This window comes from Fukomys damarensis, unplaced genomic scaffold (assembly GCF_012274545.1).
Source record: "Fukomys damarensis isolate Sample0158 unplaced genomic scaffold, DMR_v1.0_HiC HiC_scaffold_19, whole genome shotgun sequence".
Classification (NCBI taxonomy): Eukaryota; Metazoa; Chordata; class Mammalia; order Rodentia; family Bathyergidae; genus Fukomys; species Fukomys damarensis.
The window spans coordinates 35,189,311-35,196,801 of NW_022900931.1; the positions used below are offsets into that span (position 1 = coordinate 35,189,311).

The following is a 7,491-nucleotide window of genomic DNA, read 5'->3' on the forward strand; positions in this document are numbered from 1 at the left end:
GGCCCGCCAGCCCCGGACGCCAAGAGTCGCTTTGGAACCGCGCCGGCCCTCGGGGAAACCCCGCGGCCGTCGTGAGCATGCGCTGGCGCCCTGCGTGAGGCCGGAAGTGATGTGGGTGCGCATGCGCTGACCCTCCTGGGCCCTGCGTTCCGCGGCTGTGGCGGTCAACTAGCGTCGTCCTCCAGGGCCTCGGCCCCTGCGGGTGGTGCGGGCATAAGGACCCGAGTTGGATCCCCGGCACACACACACACAAAAAAAAAAGAAACAATGAATAATTATTCAACCAAGTGTATTTGTTTATTGGCGCCGGGATCAAGGAAAAGTCTCGTGTGCTAGGCTCTACCAGTGAGCATTTGTTAGAACAAGTTTTCTCCACTAGATTAAGGCTTTTAATTTACATTTAACTGCTCAAAATGTATTTAGAATATAAAAGCATATATCAACTCTCAAAGAACGAAGTATTGTAAGGGTACGAAATATTTGTATCATAACAGTTATTTTAAAATATTTTCGGTTTGGGGATTTAGCTCAATGGTTCCACTGCCTGCCTCACAAGTACAAGGACCTGAGTTCAATCCCTGGTACCCCCAAAAAATAATAAAATAAAATATTTTCAATGTATTCAACAATAGGTAAGATGCATGTCAGATGCTATTTATTCCCAATAGGTAAATTTATAGATAGATGAGATAATCTGTTTTGAAGGGGGTGGACCAAGAGCAATGTAAAACTAAAGGGTGGATTGTTCTGCTCAGACTGGTGCTGAAAAGAGTAAAGATGGTGAGAGTCAGAGGAGAGAATGCTTCTGAAAGAGCAAGTTCTGAGCCAGACCCGGATCATGAAGTGAAATGAGAACCCACAGAAAGAAAGCATGACAAAGGCAGAGAGGTGGTGAAAACAGCCCACTTAACTCAAGGACCCAGTCCAGTGGCAGAGAAATAAAAACAAGTCACAGTGACTTGTGAAGGAATATGACGGCAGTGTTATTAACAATACACAGGCCGGAAGTGACCTCATCTTCATCACCCGATGCATGGACAAGCGGTACAGACTCCAGTGGAGATCGCTCAACAGAAAGAAGTGAGTCGCTGATGCATGCTACGATACATGTGAACCCAGAAAACATCATGCTCAGTGACAGAACTCGGCCATAAAGGACTAAATGTTGTGTCACTGTGTATGATGTCCTAGAACAGGGAAATTACAGAGAGATTGGTGGTTTCCTAGGACTGGGTTAATGTGATGAAAACGTTCTAAAGTCAGCTGTGGTGATTGATGGTTATCTGAGTAAACAAAGACACCAAGTTTTACAATTTAAACTGTAGGTCCCTTATCAATAAAGTTGCGTTTAATAAAATTCAGTGGCCAACTGTAGCCATTCTTAATTCTCTTTTTGGACATAAACACTGTACATGACCTGAGCATCTCTATATTAGAGAGAGAGAGAGAGAGAGAGAGATAGAGAAAGTTTTGCTTTGTAGTTCAGGATGCCTTTGAACTCGCTGTGTAGGTTTGGCTGGCCCTGAACTCACAGCAATCCTCCTGCTTCAACCTGATGAGTTCTGGATTACAGGCATGGGCCACCATGCCCAGCTAAAAAAATGCTTTAGAAATGAACCTAAACCACTTTTATTTTGGAGAAAATGAAAATGGGCTTTCTGTGCACGTTATAATGAAATCTATGAAACAAATACCAGAGATTGGAGCTGAGCCTGTGGCTCTGTGCTGCAGTGGATCACTTCAAACCCGCTTTTCTGCTTCTCCCACAGCCTGTGCCACAGCTTGGTTCAGACAGGGACCCCTGGCCCTGGGCCGGTACCCTTTCTCATCCTTACCACTCCCTGTGCTGTCTCTGGCACACACAGCAGCCTCATCCTCTTACCTCTCTTAAAAACCAGCCTCTGGCTCTGGGATGCAGGAGATTTCTGTTTGGCCAGTGTCTCTCTGGCCCACGCTCAACCTCTGGCCTGCAGGCTCATTCCAAGCAGAAACTTGGCTTTAGATATTCCAAAGCTGTGCATGATATGTTCAGTAAGGAACTCTCTTTAACTTTCTTGATCTCTTCTTGACAATACTTCCTGAGATAAACATCAGCATTCGAGGAGGGAGGAGTTGGGGGCTATAGCGTGGAGATCTCGCTGAGGATGGGAAAGTGGTTCTCTGATGTCCACTTGGGGCCCAGATGTGGATGTCAGAGTCCTGCTGCAGATGAGGCCTGAGGACAGGGGCTCTGTACTGGAGACCCTGCAGTAGGCTCCAGTCTCCTGGCCAGTGTACGATGCAGAGTTGAAGAGAGACTCAAAGACAGAGTTAAAGAAACAGAAATGAGGATCCAGGAGGGCCAGTGTTGAGCAACCAGCAAAGGCCCTAGTCAGTCCAAGCCCCTGGTTTTCAGTGGTAATCAGACTGGGGTAAAGGGGAACTACGTGTGAGGACATAGTTGTGCAGTTGCTATGGATACTAATGCAGACAATGCTTGTAAAGGAAAAGATGAAGCATTCTCGAATTAGAAACAGAACAAAATATAAAGTTGTAGCTAGCAAAACAGTCTTGTCCTTCTAATTAAGAAGGTTTTAGTTGTGGGAACAGAATTTGTCTGTGAGTTACTCTGACCTCAGCATGTAGGCTTCAGCCCGACTCACTTCTCAAGCAGTTGTGGGGTTCACTCTTTCCAGCCTGTCCTGCTCACAGCCTGCTTTGGGTATAATCAATCAGAGGGTCCCACATTCTGATTAAGAGGCATGTGAACTCCGCTTCCTTCTCAGGAAAGGTCCCAAGAGTTTTCTCCAGTTGTGAGCAAAAGACCATTATCCTAACTGTCAGACTGCCCACAACAGTATTTTGTTCTCATTTATGACAATAATCCAAGGGCCCCAATGCACATCGACTGCTTTTAATTCACTTTTATTCTGGGTCCATTTTAATTGTTAATGTTATATTTCTTAAACCAAATATATATCAGAAAAAAATACAGTGGATTTGTCACTAATGATTCTAATAGTGATCTACATGGATTAATTTTAGCCCAACAAAGGCAACTAAATCCCTTGCATTTTACGAAGCAGTGTTGAAGAGAAGGATACAATATGGGCCAATTTGCATAACTATATCTGTAAACATGATTAGCCCAATAAGTCCTATGAGAGACTCTCATGAGAATACGATTTTTTTACAGGGCAGATAGCATCTTTTAGATTCCAAATTCTAACTTCTAAAGTCCACTTCCATTTCTAAGAGATTAATATAAAATAGAGACCATATTCTGATAAGTTGATAGGAACCATCTGTCTTGGAACCCTGGACCTTTTGTGACATATCCTACGCAGCAGAGCTGTAAACGCATACACAGCAGAGGCCTGGCACCCAGGGTCACAGCACAATGGACACAGGGCCACCCACAGCTGCCCAACACTCTGTGGACTCCTGAGAGGGAAAGACTGGTTCACAGATAGGAACTTGGAATCCAGACTTCTGCAGGAGTCTCCTGAGGCTGCAGTGTGAGCCCATCTTTGGAGGCAGAAGTAGACAGAGCTACAGGCCACCTGGAGTCTGTAGCCCTTGCTACACAGCCTTTGCTGTGTGTATTTTCCAAATGGTTGTGTACAAAGCAAGTGTTTGCATGTGAAAAAATAATTATTTTGTGACAGGGTCTTGCTCTGTAGTTTGGGCTGGCCTTGAACTCACTATTAGCCCAGGCTGGCCTTGAACTGATGATGATCCTACTGCCTCAGCCTCAGAGTGCTGGGATTACAGCCTTGCACCACCACCACAATGAACTGTAAAAGTTTCTTAATACACAAGATAAATGGTGATCACACAACTCGTGTATTAAGCAATGTTATATACATCAGGCCTCTGGCAGTTCTAGCCATGCACTGGTATTCAAATAAATTAGTTATTAAAACTACTGGGGGTAAACAGGGCTGAATAACAACACTGCCACCAAAAAAAGTTAAAAAAAAGAAATTATTTTCAGGTAAATTTAAGCTAACGACAACTTAGAATTCAAAGTAATAAGTATGGCTCATTTTATTCAATATTTAGATTTATAGAAAGAAGGGAGGGCTGGGGATTTAGCTAAGTGGTGCTGCCACCTACCTCAAAAGCACAAGGTCCTGAGTTCGATCCCCGGTACCAAAAGAAAAAAAAAAAAGAGAAGGGAAATAAGATCTTTCTGATGCTTGGTATCATAATGCTGTTATAAATGAGCACCAGGGCAGTTCAAGCTGTCTTCTAAGGCCATCTTCAGAAATTCTTTGTTTGAAAGGAGACAGGAAAAGCTCCAACAGAAGTTTAGTCCTAGTCCGTTACTTTTAGACCTCTCAACTTCCCGACTGGGCAGGGAAACAAAGATTTTTAAGGACAGATGGTTCCCAAGAAATGGTAGAATGAATGTGCTACCTAGGAGGTTATGCCCAATGAACAGTGCACTGCAAGAAGCACTAATACATTTAGGGAGTTCAAAAGCTCAAGAAAACTTTTAGAAGGTAAAGTAATACTTCTAAAATAGTAACAACTGGGCCAGGGATGTAACTCACTGACACTGTACCTGCCTAGCAAGCACAAAGTCCTGAGTTCGATTCCTGGTACCCGCCCACCCCCCAAAATAGTAACAATCAAGTTATATTTGCCAATTTTTCTTTTCATAAAAATGAAAGTAAAATAAAGTGATTAATCTGGAATTGTTTGCATATAAGTAATGAATCTATATATAAGAAAAACATTTAAAAATATACAATAAAAATCTACAAGCAGAGATGAAAAGACACTCTTCACCTCTGAAGTTACCAACACGCACAATTCTTTTTTCCCCAGAACCAGAGATTGAACTCAGGAACTTGCGCTTGCCACGCAGATGCTGACACCACCAAGCTAAACCTCCAGCCCTCAATTATTAAGTGCAAAATTGTCACTGGTGCCAGGTTCACATCTTGCTCTTCCCAAGGGTTACATGATGAACAATAAACTTCCTAGAACTCCTGTGTGAGTCCATTGCAGAACTCACAGACAGAGAAAAGAGAAAGTCAACCTGCATGTGGGACATGTGCCCAACCGGACAGCAGTATGACAAAATACTGAATGAACACAGAGTATGTTTTCTGGTGTCAATGAAAGTTAGAAACAAACAGAAAATGTGAAATCCTCAAATACTGGAAGTAAAATAATAAAGTTACAGCAAGAAAAAAGTGGAAGAATTTCACTTATAATTCAAACACCTGAAATTCGCAAATATCATCACATCTTTTTTTTTTTTTTGGTTGAGACAGGGTCTCACTATGCAGTTGAGACTGACCTGGAATTCACTCCTCCTGCCTCAGCCTCCCGGGTACTGGGATAACAGGCGTGCAACACCACACACTCATCACGTCTTGTAGATGCTTCTGGGTAATGCAAACCATTGTCCTTGTATCTGTGTAATCAAACAGATTTTTCTCACTTGATTTCCCGTAGTGCACATTCTCAGGCCATCTGCACCTGCGCTGGAGTCCCCTCCGATGCTCTGGCACACCGTCCATCCGATGGTGCATTGCCATGTATAGAATTTGCAAACTCGATGGATTCTTAATGCATTCCTACTTTACACAGGGCCAAGAACACAAATATTAGGTATCCCTCATTGTGCCCTAAAGATAGAATGTAGAATCGGTGCGTGGAGACGGATCCATTTTGTAAATGTGATTCAGAAATTATCATCCAATTGCCTGTGTGCAAAGTCACAAGCAATGTGAACACTGCAGCACCACTGGTACCAGGCCTCTGCATGCTCAGCAATTCTGAAGTCAGGAGACAGCATACACAAATATTAGGTATCCCTCATTGTGCCCTAAAGATAGAATGTAGAATCGGTGCGTGGAGACGGATCCATTTTGTAAATGTGATTCAGAAATTATCATCCAATTGCCTGTGTGCAAAGTCACAAGCAATGTGAACACTGCAGCACCACTGGTACCAGGCCTCTGCATGCTCAGCAATTCTGAAGTCAGGAGACAGCATTTCACCTCCCTTTTCACTAAAATTTCTCAGCAGGGTCACTGATTTTTTTTTTTTTTTGTACCAGGGATCAAACTCAGGACCTTGCACTGACAAGGCAGGTGTGGTGCCATTGAGCTAATCCCTGGTCCTACTGAATAGTTTTTCCTCAGGACACTTGTGGATCTGCGAAAGAGCCCCTCACCAGTTTAAATCAGACTTTAGGGATAGGAGCAGCTCTCACTGGTGAAGCACTTTCCTAACACAGGAGAGGCTGTGTCTTGTTCCCCAGCACCAACAAACTAATACGTTGGAGTGCAGGATTATTTCCTTGTCAGTTAGCAAAAAATCTCTGTAAAATAATGCATTTTTCATCTCATATATAAATTGTAAATATCTTTGATACAGTGTCTTTTTTTTCAGTACTGGGGATCGATATGGTATCTTTTATTTGGTTAATTTTTTCTGTTATACAGGGATTAAAAATTTTTTTTAAGTGACCTCTGAAATGCTTCTTGTAAGCCTGCAGTGTGGCTACTGGTGGGGAGTGCGCTTAGCAGTCACCAGTCCCTGGCTTCAAACTCCAGAAACAAAACGAACACCCCCCCATCCCCGCGCGCGCGCAAAAATAATGACGAAAACTAATGCGGGGGGGGGGCGGGATTTGTGTTTTCTTAGTCATTTTTTTCTTTATTAGGTAAAAATGTTTATGCATATTCCTCTAAGAACTTACTTTTGTGATATAAAAATCTCGCTAGGTTTCTCCAAACAGCTGACAGGCATTTGATTTGTGAACAATTCATCTTTTCATATTCTATGAGCAGTTACTAGGCCCAACTTCTAAATTCTTACCAGGCTGGAGAGCTTCTGACAGTGTTCCGTGTGTGTGTGTGTGTGTGTGTGTGTGTGTGTGTGTGTGCGCGCGCACGTGCGCGTGTGTGACTGCGTCCATGGTTGGTGAACATTCATAGCAAGTTCTGATGCACAGTAGGGCAGCTCTTTAATACAGACATTTTCGTAGGGTAGTCACAAAAAAGCATGGGAAACAGAAATGTGGGCGCTGTGGTGTTCTATGGTTCTCTGGCTTTTGGCCACATGATTTAACACCATGGTTTTTAAGTGGGTACATGAAAAATAAAACGCTGTGCTTCTGTTATAAACCACTGCCAGGGGAAGCAGAGAGGGTGGGGACCAGCATCAATGTAATTTAATTCACATCAGCCTTTTAAAATGAACATTCCAGGGCCGGGGATTTAGCTCAGTGGCACTGTGCCTGCCTCTCACAAGCGCAAGGTCAAGAGTTCGATCCCCGATCCCCGATCTTCCATCCCCCGTACCAAAAAAAAAAACAACGTTCCTACCTCTCCTGATGCTGCCACCAAGGGCATCTAAATTCTCAATCCCTGCTTTCACCTCTGCGGGTCGCCTGGGATGGGATGAGACGGAGAAACTGGAGAGGCCGAGGGAAGCGGTGCCCTGAAGACCAAGCGCTGGAGACGCCCAGGAGAGCGGCAGAAGGGG

At 43.7% G+C, this 7,491-nt stretch overlaps 1 long non-coding RNA gene across 1 annotated transcript; it reads right to left on the bottom strand.

Moving 5' to 3' along the window:
- Positions 1-6: 6 nt before the first annotated feature.
- On the bottom strand, positions 7-7,485 carry LOC104855791. Its single transcript, XR_778487.3, has 3 exons — positions 7,332-7,485; positions 5,294-5,410; positions 7-196 (listed from the first exon to the last, which is right to left on the bottom strand). It is a non-coding gene; the product is annotated as an uncharacterized LOC104855791 (long non-coding RNA).
- Between the last annotated feature and the right edge of the window lie 6 nt (positions 7,486-7,491).